Raw genomic sequence first — 14,039 nt, 5'->3', positions numbered from 1 at the left:
CTAGCCGTTGAGTTAGCAGCGGCCGCTGTAAACGTGGGCTAGGAAAGGACGGACGACGTTTCCAGTCTAACACACAATGAAGATACTACAACGTATTCAATTTACCAACAGAGACATTCTTCCAAGGACAGGAAGATCTCTGTTGGCCAACACGGCCAGCATCTACGACCAACCTACCGTAGCGCAGCTCAGAGTAAATATTTATTGCATTTTCCTTTTCCAAATGGGCGGTCATTTAGAATGCATAAGATACTGTATTTACGATAGCATGGCTTCTCCCTTTGTTCCTCAGTCTTCCCGCTCTTTCACTCAAACCCAACCCCCTTTCCTTTGTTTAACCAGCATCATGTCGGCTTCGTCCACCAGGGATGTTTTCTTTATGACATAATTTGCATTCTGTGTATATGTAATTCTGTGTGATTATTTAGGTATTTAGTAAATAAATAATTAAACCCAATTTTGTATTGCTGATTCAACTTGTTAGCCAGGGTTTGTGAAGATAACCAATAATTTACCATTTTCAGATGAGACTGAAATAAGGTGACAATTAATATTGACTGCTATTGATGTAAAATATTACTAGGTCTTGCAGAGTTTATTCGGAACATAACAGCTCTATAAACACTCTTTCGTGGTGCCCCGATTTTCTAGTTAATTACATGTACATGATTAGCTCAATCAGGTAATATTAATTACAGAGAAAGGATTTTATAGAATAGCATGTCATATCACTTAATCCGGCATAGCCAAAGACACAACACTTACATGTTGAGCAAAATCAAAGCTGTAATGCATCCTGATGTCTTTGCTTGCTGGTTCAGTAGGGCCCCCCAGAGACAACTGCAGGTCTTGACAGGTGGTCTTGCAGTCAGCAACCATCTTCTGGTAGACAGACCGCTCACTCTGAACAAGCAGGAGGTGCTGCTCTTGCTTCTTCAGCTTGGCTGACTTAACAGCTTCTGACAGATTGGCAGATCTGAAGAACTGGTAGTTGTTCCTCTGGCGGCTTAGTGCTAGAGATGTGGGGCAGCAATTTTCTCCACAGATTCCTGAAGGAAGACAACCCAACTCCAAGTACTTCTGGAAAATACAGAAATAATGTGAGATCAATACAAATAGTGCGAATCATGTTCCGAGGTAAATTAAATAATCAAAACGTGTTGTTTATGCTTTACATACCAAGAGTTGTCATCCATTCCATGTAGAGATGCCACACCGCTGCATTTTTTCATATGAGATGGCAGCATCTTTCCACCAATGTGTTTGTATCCTGGGTGGCATCCTGGTAATACTGCATTATCCTCTGCGTAGTTGTTGATGAAGTTCACAACTTTAGTGCAAGTCCTCATGCTTCATGTGTAACCTATGCTTTCTTGGGCCAGCTCTCTTTTTGATGGGAGGCATTAGACCATTCTCCTTGTATCCTTGTATTCAAATGTTCCAGAAGGCATTTCTGCCAAAAAAAACACATTTTGATAACAAATAAAAATAAACGTTCAAATGCATCTCCTGTGAAGTCATGACTTGCGACATACGCCCAGTTTCCTGAAACGAGTCACAAATTATTAATCTTCTTTGATGTTTCATCGGTAGCCCGCTCTATGATGGACACTTTGGAGAATTTGGCCTCTTGTTTAGTAGTCAGGGTCTGGTTTGCAGAGAAAAGTTCAGACATGGAAATGTCCTCACTTCTTTTCCCGGTAGATTTTTAATTGGTGTCTGAGGTAAAGAGGTTGCAATGATCTCGTCCTGGTCCATCTTGTTCTTTCTCTTGCATGATCTAGCGGCATCTTGTGTACCCATGTTGTTCTGGCTCTCGTCATAGCTAGCTAGCATGCCTGCCGTCTTCTTTGAGGCTTGGATATTCCGTCTTCTGTTGTCTTTCTGTCGTGTTCTTCCCATTCAACTTGCCATATGTAGCTAAAACAAGTTATAGTTAGATTCTTGCTACATCGATAGCCAATACTGGACTATTAACAACCTAATCCTCAAAGTTGCTTGGACAAGCGAGAAAACACTCACTCTCACAGCGACGCCATCTTGGCTCCTCGCATGTAACTGAAGTCTGCAGGTGTTTACATGGTTTTGTGCATGTGCCAGATGAATCACATATCAACGGTAGTACCGGCGCTATAAAAAGTTGGGTAAACAATTTCCTGTGGACATTTGGTCTCAGATTTCGAGTGGCTGAAGGACCAACCACACAGACAACAGGTAGAGTAAATTCAAATGTAATTTTATTCAACATTCTGTCTTGTAAGGAAAGCTTAAGAAATGTTGCATTGCTATGTCCAGTCTATTTATCAAGTATTGGTGTAAATGTCTGGTTAAATGGGCAAGTTTAAATCATGACAGAGAGGTCAGGGTGTTTGTTTAATTTGGAATAAACTTTATTTTATTTTCATAATCCCCATTCAACCTGTCTTCTCCCCTTCATTCACACCGACTGAAGTGGATCCATCAGGCGACATCAACAAGGGACCATAGCCCCCACCCGGATCCACCCGGGTCAGTCCATGTCATGGAAAGAGCAGGTGTTCTTAATGTCCAGTAGAACATTGCATTTTAAACAAATAGGAGAATGGTTCAATTATAGACTCCTCCAAAGTTAGACCTTTATTGCAATTAGGGAAGCTCATGTCTCATTTTGGGGGGCTGAACTCACCTCTGACCCCAGTGTAATTCGCACGATGCCTACAGGGTATCCAACAGAGACAGGGAAATCTATAGGGAAACTAATTCTGACCTACAATGAAGACAAAGCAGTAAAGGAAAATAGCTTGGCAGGTAGCCTAGAGGTTAAGAGCGTTGAGCCAGTAACTGAAAGGTTGTTGGTTTTAATCCCCGATCTGACTAGGTGAAAAATCTATTGATGTGCCCTTGAGTGAGTCACTTAGCACTTATTGCTCCTGTAAGGTTTAAAGTGTACCCCTTCTCTACCACAACAGTTGAAATTGCAACTCAAACCTTTCTCTGAGTAGGTACCACAAATCCCCTGCAATTGAACCCCCAAAACATAATCTGTTCATGTGAAACCAAGAGTCTCTATTGTACAAGTTGGCTCTGAACCAACCTATTCCTTTATGTTCCCCATATGGGACTACTTTGCCTATCAAAGACACTTTGAGCCTGGTGACGCCTGTGCCAGTCTGACACCATATTCCCCTCTGGGCCCCTACAGATCTCCACCCCAGCACCCATTACTGCATCCTAGCTCCAGACCCCGCTCTCTCTGGACAGCTATCCCCAGAAGGGCCCTCCAGATCAGGGTTGATTTGCAGCATAAGCCCCCTAGTGATTACCCATTAGCCCTGGTCCCTATTGACCCTGGCTTCTAGCAGGGTAGCATGTGTACCCCTCTCTGCCCCTCTCTATTGCCTTAGTAGCCATCCCATTGAAGATTTGCCCCCCTCTCTCCTCCCTAATTGTCAGTAAGGGGTATCAGAGAGGGCCGGGACACAGGGAATAGATGGTGACATCTGATTTGATGTCCACTTAAAATCTAAATAATGTCGAGCTGCTACTTTGTTGTGTCACAAGGGGTAGTCTGTAGGGGCATGGTGCTTTGATTGGATGATTGATAGGTCATTATAGAAACAGAATCGCAGTTTAAATGTGAAAGGAGAAGGAGTTGTGTACAGGAAGAACACCTGACTGTGATGAAATATGTATTTGTTGCACCGAACATGAAGCTAGCCTTAAGGTTAGGGTTAAGATAGTGGTTGAGGATAGGGTTGAACCGAAATGTGGACAGGAGACTGGGGTTAGGTTTAGGGCTAGGGTTGTGGTTGAGGCTAGGGTTGAATTGGGATGTGGACATGAAGCTAGGGTTAAGGTTATAGTAATGGTTAGGGTTGCGGTTGAGGCTAGGGTTCTACCGAAATGTGGACTTGAAGCTAGGGTTAGGTTTAGGGCTAGGGTTGTGGTTGAGGGTTACGTTTGAACTGGGATGTGGACATGAAGCTATAGGGTTATGGTTACGGTTAGGAATAGTTAAAACAACTGTTACAGTTTTTCTCAATTTGCATACAACATTTTTTGGGGAACAATGTTGTTGATTTTCAAAACATTGCACACAAGACACAGTACCATATGGTCTGTTGCAAAACATTAAATGCATTTTCAAAATGTACTTGTCTTCTCAAAACACAAACACAAACTATATGATACTATAAAAATTGCAAATACCCACAACCATTACATACCTCTTGAATCAAGCTGACAAAACAGAATGTTAATCTCTCTTCTAAAAATTCCATGTGAATCAATGTATTTTCTTTGCAGTCATTAAATGTTGATCAAAATTGGAAATTCAACTATCAAAAGCGGCAGAATTTGGGGCAATTACTGTCATTTTATGCACACGTCACAAAACAATTTCATACACATCAAATATTGTCAAACATGGTTCCTTATTTAAAAGGAAAATGGAAAATAAGCACATTGTGCGGAATTCATTTGTCAATATCATCACAATGCTGACAGGTTTGTAGACTTTCATCACCAAGTAGAGAAACAATTCCCAATAGAAATAAGGACAGGTGAATGCAGTGGAGGAACTGCTGATATGAATGGATAGGCCTCAACCGACACCAAAGAAAAGCTCTGTAATGGAGACAATGTTGGAGATGACGACTTTACGAGTAACCCAAAGTTACCTAGAAGTATCTCAAATGTATTCTCTGCAATGTTGTGAAAAAGGTTAAAAATATCACACGGAATCACCCACCTGCAGAATCGTGTTGATCTGCACATTTCTTCAAAGTGACTTGGCTGGATAACTATATCGAACTACATCAAACTGGCTGTCATGCCACTGAATTCTCCAAATCTCTCCACCGTTGAACCAGAGACAGACAGTGAGTTTCAGGGTGTTCTCAGATGCTGACTGTCTTTGGTCTGTTTGGGTCAGACTGATGGTGGTCCCATGAGAACATCTCTCAGTCAACACTTCAGACCTCACCAACTCTCTCTTCTTTTTACCAGATAAACCTTCATGCCGTTCCCTCTGTTTACACACCCTGATTAGTTTGGTAAGGGGACAGAATCTCCCAAGAACCCGTGATCTCTGAATCAACGTGCCCCTCTGTCCTACCCTTTATCTCATCATCCCTCCATCCCTCCATTCACAAAAGAAACAGATTCTCCCGGAATCAGGGAGTGAAATTGGGGATCAGAGTGGGCCGACTCCTGAGCAAACAGACAGCTAATGGACCGGCTGTCTTCTCCTCCCCTCACATTACCAGCAAAGCAGGGGAATGCAGCCCAGCCAGTCATAATACTAATGCTAAAGCTGGCTAATCCTTTACACACACAGGCCTCATACTCACTGACTCACACACTGATAGGAGATAATCACTCCACCACCCAGGCACTGGAAGAGAGTGTGTGAGAGAGTGAGAGTGATGGAATGGGACTCACAGCGCACATGTATGTTCACATAAATTAATGTACACATGCATGGATGCACTTACGCACGCACACACACACGCACGCACGCACACACACGCACGCACACACACACACACACGCACGCACGCACGCACGCACGCACGCACACACACACACACACACACACACACACACACACACACACACACACTACCTCGCCTCCACACACACACAAACACACTCATCCCTCTCTCCTCTCCCCCCCCAGCTGTGAAAATCTGTCTCCTCCAGGTTGGACTCATAGCTAGCTAATGGAGAATATGCTAATGTTAGTTTGGAGGGAGGAGCGCGGTTGGCTTATGGAGGATTAGGGCTTGTTGGCCAGTCCTAGCCCAGGCTCCCCGCCGTGGTAGTGCGCTAATACAGGTGTTAGTAAACTGGCGTTAGCCACCAGCTAATTAGCCCCCATTCAGAGAGTGATTGTCTGGCTGGCTCTGCCATTTGTAGCAATGTTTGCTCGTCAGCAGGGAGGTCTCTCTGTACTGTGGTGGGTCCATAATGATCCAACTAGATCCCCCTTCTCTCTCTTTCACTCTCTTCTTCTCTCTTCTTTCTGTAGTATCCTGGACAGCAAATCAAATCAAATTTTATCCGTCACATGCGCCGAATACAACAGGTGTTTTCGGCGCATGTGACAAATCCTTAAACAACAAAGCAGTTCAAAAAATAGAGTTAAGAAAATATTTACTAAAGTAAAGTTAAGTAATCAAACCAATCAAAAAGTAACCCAATAAATTACATAACAATAACGAGGCTATATACATGGGGTACCAGTATCGAGTCAATGTGCTGGGGTACAGGTTAGTTGAGGTAATTTGTAATGCGACATTGCATAGATAATATACAGCGAGTAGCAGCAGTGTAAAAACAAAGGGGGGGGGTGAGCGGCATTAATGTAAATAGTTTTTCAGCAGTCCCATCCCAGAGACAGAGACATGCTCAGGCGGTCTAAAGACAATCAGAGGCTGGGAGAGGACTGAGGAGAGTCAGAACACAGATCGTCAGAGGTCAGAACACAGATCGTCTGTTCTGACCCCTGATTCACTGCTACATCTGGGTTTATCAGACTCTCTATTCTCCTTTGTTTCCCCTTCCATTGCGGACTACCATTTTTGCTTTTATAAGAGTTGTTAGGAGCAGATCTGGCACCAATGATGACAAAGGTGCTTGTAGAATCTTCCATCTTCTACGACCATGTAATATATTTATAACAGGTGGTTTGTGTGTTGAGAGAAAGAGAGGGAGACAGAGTGGGAGATAATTGTGAATGCATAAATGTGTGAGGTGACATTGAATATATAGTTGTGAGAAAATGAACTTGTGTACTTTCCAAGTGTAGTACATGTGGGAAAGCAAGTAAAGATTAGTTGGGTGACCTAACATGCCTAAAGCGATTCTGTCGGGGGATGTCGGTGAATCAAAGAAGTCATTAGTCTTCTCCAGCACTATCACAAAGAGGAGATTTAAAACAGCAAACAGAAACAGATCTTGGAAAACTCAAAGCAAAACACACATATCCACTAAGAGGCTTTGGTGTATTATGCTGTTCTGTCCCCATACAAAACCAAAGATTCAAATGTGTCTCCCTCTCGCTCTTTTTCTCCTAAGAAAGTCTTATAATGTCTCGTCCTGTGTTGTTTGTAAGGGCTTTTAAGTCCAGCAGCCAATTCTGTAAAAAGTCAAAACTTTTTGTTGGAAATTACATTTACCACTCCGAAGAGTTTCTAAATAGTGAGCAAATTAAGAAATGTTTTTAATTACAGTTGACACGAAACGACTTTGTATCTCAGCCATTAGCTGTAACTAGCTGCTGGTGGGAACTTAATATGCATGGATGAATAACATTTGAAGAGTACCTTCCATGAAAACAGTGGAAGAAACAAAGAATGCAGAAAAACAATTATTTCACATGTATTTCAAGGTCTTACAAGAACTATTGCCAGCTAGAAAGTGTCTTCACTGACATTTTCAATCTCTCATTGTCCCAGTCTGTAATCCCAACATGTTTCAAACTGACCACCATTGTCACTGTTCCCAAGAACTCCAAGGTAAACCTTCCTAAATGATGACCGCCCTGTAGCACTCACATCTATAATTATGAAGTGCTTTGAAAGTCTATTTATGGCACACATCAACTCCATCATCCTTGACACCCTGGACCCACTCCAATTCCCATATACCGCCCCAACAAATCCACAGAGGAGGCAATCTCAATTGCACTTCACTACCCTCTCCCACCTGGACAATAGGGGCAATAACTATGTGAGAATGCCATTTATAGACTACAGCTGGGGACTCTGGGACTGACCAGCCCCTCTGCAACTGGATCCTGGACTTCCTGACGGGCCGGCCCCAGGTGATGAGGGTAGGCAACAACATCGCCGCCATGCTGACACTCAACACGGGGACCCCGAGGGCTCTCTATGGTCAGGGCGTGACTCTGGGACCGTTGTGGGACAATAGATCCCAAAATCATAGAACCACTGTACATCAAACAAACTGGTAAAAAATGCCTCATTATATGACAAAAAAAACATTAATTATTAATTATCCTACATTATATTTGCCATTATATATATGTAATTAAAAGTCTCATTAAAGTTTGGCTAAATTTTCTGGTGCCTCCCTCATGTCAACATTGGTGTAGACATGTGAGGCTGTAGCCAATACGCATATATCATCTACACTTTGACAGACAAATAATTTATCTACATTTATACTTGTGTTTTTCTTAATAGAAAAGCTAGTGTTTTGTGGTTTTCTTATACATTTAGTTGGCTATTTTGTTTAATGGCCTTGGTGTACTGGCAGATTGGGCACCTCTTGAAAGCCAAATGGCCTTGTCTTTAAAATCTAGAAATGTCAAACCTGGTCCACAAACACCCACACAGTCATGAAGAGGGCACAACAGCACCCCTTCGCTCTCAGTAGACTGAAAAGATTTGGCATGGGCCAAGAGGAAGGCCAGAAAAATTTCGACCATATCCAGCCACCCAAGGTACCAGAGCATTGGCCCTCGGATAACAGGCGCCAAGACAATTTCTACCCCAAAGCCATAAGTCTGCTAGATAGCCATGAGACGCCTAAATAGTTAACTAAATGGTTACCCGGACTATCTGCACTGACCCTGTCTTGCACTGACTCTATACACACTCACAAGACTACATACACTGAGTATACAAAACATGCTCTTTCCATGACATAGACTGACCAGGTGAATCCAGGTGACAGTGTTACACCCTGATCTGTTTCACACGTCCTTGTGATTGTCTCCACCACCTCCAGGTGTCGCTTGTTTTCCCCCGTGTATTTATCCTTGTGTTTCCTGTCTCTCTGTGCCAGTTCGTCTTATGTGTCCAAGTCAACCAATGTGTTTTCCCCATGCTCCTGCCTTTTCTATTCTCTTTTTGCTAGTATTCCCAGTTTTGACCCTTGCCTATTTCTGGACTCTAAACTGGTTTTGACCTTTTGCCTGTCCATGACCATTCTCTTGCCTACCCCTTTTGGATTATTAATAAATATCAAAGACTCCAACCATCTGCCTCCTGTGTCTGCATCTGGGTCTCGCCTTGTGCCCTGATAGTACAAACTGGCCATGACAGACCCTGCAGACTTGGATCAGATCCGCCACGCTGTCTCCCTGCAGGGAGTCACAATTGGGAGGCATGAGGAGCTACTACAGGACCTGTTGGAAGGGCTTCGTTCCCTGACGGAACACCATGACCAAGGGTTTAAGGCTACCATGGAGCTAATTAATGAGTTAACTAATAGGTTGTCTGCCATCCCTGATAAACCCCAATCTCCCGGTATTTTTTTTTTCTTTTAGTGGTGAGTTGGTTCAGCCTACCCCGGTTCCCTGAGAACCCAGCTGACCTCCTCTGGAGAGATATTTTGGGAATCCTGGTACCTGTCTGGGTTTTCTTTCTCAGTAATCTCTTATTTTTGAGCTACAGCCATCTTCATTCCCTTCGAATCGAAGGAATTATTACACTAATGTCAGGAAGGGCGCTCTCCTAGGCCCCGGCTGTTTGGGAGCAACAATCCACCCTTTGTTGTCATCTGGAGGAATTCATGGTAGAGGTGAGGAAGGTATTCAATTCTCTGGTATCCGGAAGAGAGGCGGCCAGTAAGCTTCTTGAATTACGTCAAAACTCCCAACGTACGTTGGCCGCCGAGAGTGCCTGGAACCCAGAGTCTCTTTTCGATACCTTTCTTTATGGACTATCTGAGGTATTTGTTCCTAACTCAGTCTGGTCCCGGGTCCTGGAATGGGCTCATTCCTCAAGGCTGTAACGGTCTTCTTCATCCTCTGACGAGGAGGAGTAGTAGGAAGGATCGGAGGATGAAAATGCAGCGTGGTATGTATCCATAATGTAATTTAATGAGAATGAATACAGAATACAAAAAGAACAAGAGAAACAAAATGAAAACCGAAACAGTCCCGAATGGTGCAAACACTGAAACGGAAAATAATCACCTACGAAACACAGGTGGGGAAAGGCTACCTAAGTATGATTCTCAATCAGAGACAACTAACGACACCTGCCTCTGATTGAGAACCATACCAGACCAAACACAAAAACACCACATAGAAAAAGGAACATAGACAACCCACCCAACTCACGCCCTGACCATACTAAAACAAAGACATAACGAAATAACTAAGGTCAGAACGTGACAAAGGCTGACCTGTCATCCAGGTTCCCGTCGTACCCTAGCCTTCATCAAACTACCCTCTACCAAGTAGATGGTCCAGCTTATGGTGCAGTCTTCCAGATCCATCGACTCCCAGTGGACATGGTCTCCAACCGGGGTCCTTAGTTCTCGTCTCAGTTCTGGAAGCCGTTCTGCGCCCTTATTGGGTCGTCGGCCAGCCTGTCCTCCGGATTTCATCTCCAATCCAACGGCCAGTCAGAGCAAATCAACCAGGACCTAGAAACCACCCTGAGATGCCTGGTCTCAACCAACCCCACAGAGTCCTGTGGCCGACAACTGGTCTGGGTGGAGTATGCCCGGAACACCCTTCCCTGTTCGGCCACAGGACTCTCTCCTTTTGAGTGCTCTTTGGGGTATCAACCTCCACTCTTCCCGGAACAAGCGCAGGAGGTCAGCGTACCCCAGCCAGGTATGCACCCAGGTAGGACTGTGTTTCCTGTCTCTCTATGCCAGCTTGTCTTGTATGTCCAGGTCAACCAGTGGGTTTTTCCCATGCTCCTGCCTTTTCTATTCTCTGTTTCCTAGTGCTCCCAGTTTTGACCCTTGCCTGTTTCTGGACTCTGAATTGGTTTTGACCTTTTGCCTGTCCACGACCATTCTCTTGCCTACCCCTTTTGGATTATTAATAAATGTCAAAGACTCCAACCATCTGTCTCCTGTGTCTGCATCTGGGTCTCGCCTTGTGCCCTGATAGACAGCTATGATCCTTTATTGATGTCACTTTTAACATCCACATCAATCAGTGTAGATGAAGGGGAGGAGACCGGTTAAGCCGGTTTAAGCATTGAGAGTCTGTGTATATGTGTGAGGGTGAATGGGCAAGACAAAAGATTCAAGTGCCTTAGAACAGGGGATGGTAGTATGTGCCAGGTGCACTGGTTTGTGTCAAGAACTGCAACGCCGTCGTGTTTTTCACACTTAACAGTTTCCTGTGTGTATCAAGAATGACCCACCACCAAAAGGACATCCAGCCAACTTGACACAACTGTGGGAAGCATTGGAGTCAACATGGGCAGCATCCCTGTGGAATGCTTTCAACACCATTTAGAGTCCATGCCCCCACAAATTTAGGTTTTTCTGAGGGCAGGGGGGGGGGGTAAACACACCATATCCACATTCACTCACACACACACACACGACACTAATGCATTCACACACAAAAAAAACACACATTCACATAGCATACATATGCACACATATAACACACACTCATACTGACACAACACAAGCACACACATCATATGCTGCTGCTACTCTGTTCTTTATTTTACTCTTACTATTATCTATCCTGATGCCTGTCACTTTACTCTGCCTTCATGTACATATCTACCTCAAATACTTCGCACCTCTGCACATTGATCTGGTACCGGTACTCGCTATATATAACCTCATTCTTGTGTATTTTATTCCTCTTGTTTTACTATTTTTCTTTTTATTATAATTTTTAAAATCTGCATTGTTGGGAAGGGTTCGTAAGCAAACATTTCATGGTAGAGTATATTGTATACTGTATACGGTTGTATTCAGCGCATATTAGATTTGCTAGAACCATGCTCTTACCAACTGAGCCACACAGGTCCAACAAAACACCAGATATCAATATACTATATCCAATCTCAATCTAATAGGCAATCCAGTGGGCCAATATGCATCCTCTTACACTATAGGCTGGGAAGCTTGTCTTTGACATTCATCCTACACAGAATAGGAGGGGATTTAACAGCGGGACTGACTGACAAGAAACCCCTCATCCTCATCCTCCTATAGTGATACACTGTATAGCAGCAGGCAGGCCAGATGTACCAGTGTTTCCCCTAGTATTTTCTCTACCTACTGGGAACTGGTAGAAGACCTGTCTTTCTCCAGACCCTTCCTGGATCCCCCTGTTGAAACCCACTCTAATCTGGTTGCTCATTTAATGACCCTATTGTTTCCTAGGCCAGGAAAAGCAGGTCTCAGTGCTGCTTATTCCAGCCTCCATGGGCAGGAGAGCTCCTCCTTGCTGCATTGATACTCTGCTTAGCTCTGGGCACAATATGCAGTCCCTGTGCCTGATGTCTGAGCCTGTAAGAAAGGAGGACATTTCTGGTCTTTCTATTAAGATGGTACTGTATCGACCAATCAGAAGTGTTGCAGCTGGCCACTTTGTGAGTTTGAAGCGACCTAGCTATGATGATTCATCATTCATCGTTTCACTGAATGGTTCAAAATGGAATGCTTCACACCTATATTCAGCTTCTGAGTGACATCTGAGATTATGTGTCAACCGAAAAACAGAGAAACGTGGATTTAGGAAAATGATCAGCTTATTGACTGTTAAATAATGTGTTCTTCTGTGATCTTAAGCTTACACGCATTCATAAATCCAGTAAAAGGTGATGAAATTGAGATGAATTAGAATTGAAATTTATGACAATGAATGGATATCCCAACAGAAGGTCACTGCCATAGAAAAGCACAGGGCATCATATGGACTATTGTTACCACCAGCTGAATTAGGAGAGACAGCAACAAATAAAGGCAACAGCCAAGTCTAATGATGTACGTCTCACGACACACACACACACACACTGACCGCCACAGGGACCAGTGGACCATCAAACCCCTCATCTCGACTTGACAGGCTCACTCTAATTGAGCTAATCCCTGTCCCATGGGGCATGAACACACACACACACACACACACACACACACACACACACACACACAGAGAGAACACACAGCCTGAGAATAAGCCTCCAGTCTCATCTTTGGCCCATGTGGGCAGCAGAGCTACTGATTGGGAGACAATGGGCAGCAGATTGTGCTGTCAGGGTCCATTAATTGGCATCATTAGCATCACACTCTGGAGTCACAGGAGCTGTGTTCTTCCTAAATCCTAAACTGAGTGTGTGTGTGTGTGTGTGTGTGTGTGTGTGTGTGTGTGTGTGTGTGTGTGTGTGTGTGTGCGTGTGTGTTTTTCAGTGGGGCAGGATGGGGACAAAAAGTACCGTGGTTAACATCAAACCCTGTCAGCGATATAAATTCAAGAACCAATCAATTATTTGGCCCTGAGACATGTTACAGGCATCGCTGTTGATTGACAGTCAAAAACATTTTATTTTATTTATATTCAAAATGTCAACCTATGCATTAGCCATACGACTTACCCAACGGAAATAATCCACAAAGTCCTCTTAGGCAACCTAGTCGATGGTCAAAATCACTGACCACTGGCATTGACCATCAATGGCACTTCCAGTTCCAATATCCATCCGCGGGTCTCTGAAAAGGAAATGGATCCACGCTGCAGCCATACATCCACTGTGGCGTAAGCCACTGCTTCCTTCATTCGACTTCCTGTCTGATCAATGCAGGGGACAATGTCTCAACAGGTGTGACAGACAGGGGCCCAGCGGCAGCCCTCCACCCCACCGCTAGCTCCAATTAGCACCCACTGCTAAAGAACAAAGAGGAGATATTTCACTTTCATTTCATTTCAGCAGAGTGCCAGTTAAAGGCCTATTCTATCAACCTCTCTCTTTCTCTTTCTGTCACGTTCTGTCTCTTTCTGCTGGCATCTCTCAAAGATCATTTCTCTCTTCATGTTTTGTATGGCTGTGGCCAGTGTGGAGTCGATGCCTTGTGTTTTAAGTGGTTAGGGGTGTTGAAATCATGGGGTGTTGATTAATTCATAGTAGACTGACTTGCTTTTTGTGTTTTAGTGGGGTTGAGTTCATGAAAACTCCTGGAGGTCTGAGGAAAGGAACAGCGTGTCTTGAAAGGTTGCATATTGCTCACAGAGGAAGTGACCACACTCAATTGCCATGTTTTCAGTACTTTCACATACCGTATCTAAATATAGAGTGTCTAACACATTCATATTTTGCAAC

Source organism: Oncorhynchus tshawytscha, linkage group LG04 (assembly GCF_018296145.1).
Source record: "Oncorhynchus tshawytscha isolate Ot180627B linkage group LG04, Otsh_v2.0, whole genome shotgun sequence".
Taxonomy (NCBI): Eukaryota; Metazoa; Chordata; class Actinopteri; order Salmoniformes; family Salmonidae; genus Oncorhynchus; species Oncorhynchus tshawytscha.
This window is presented reverse-complemented; position numbering follows the sequence as displayed.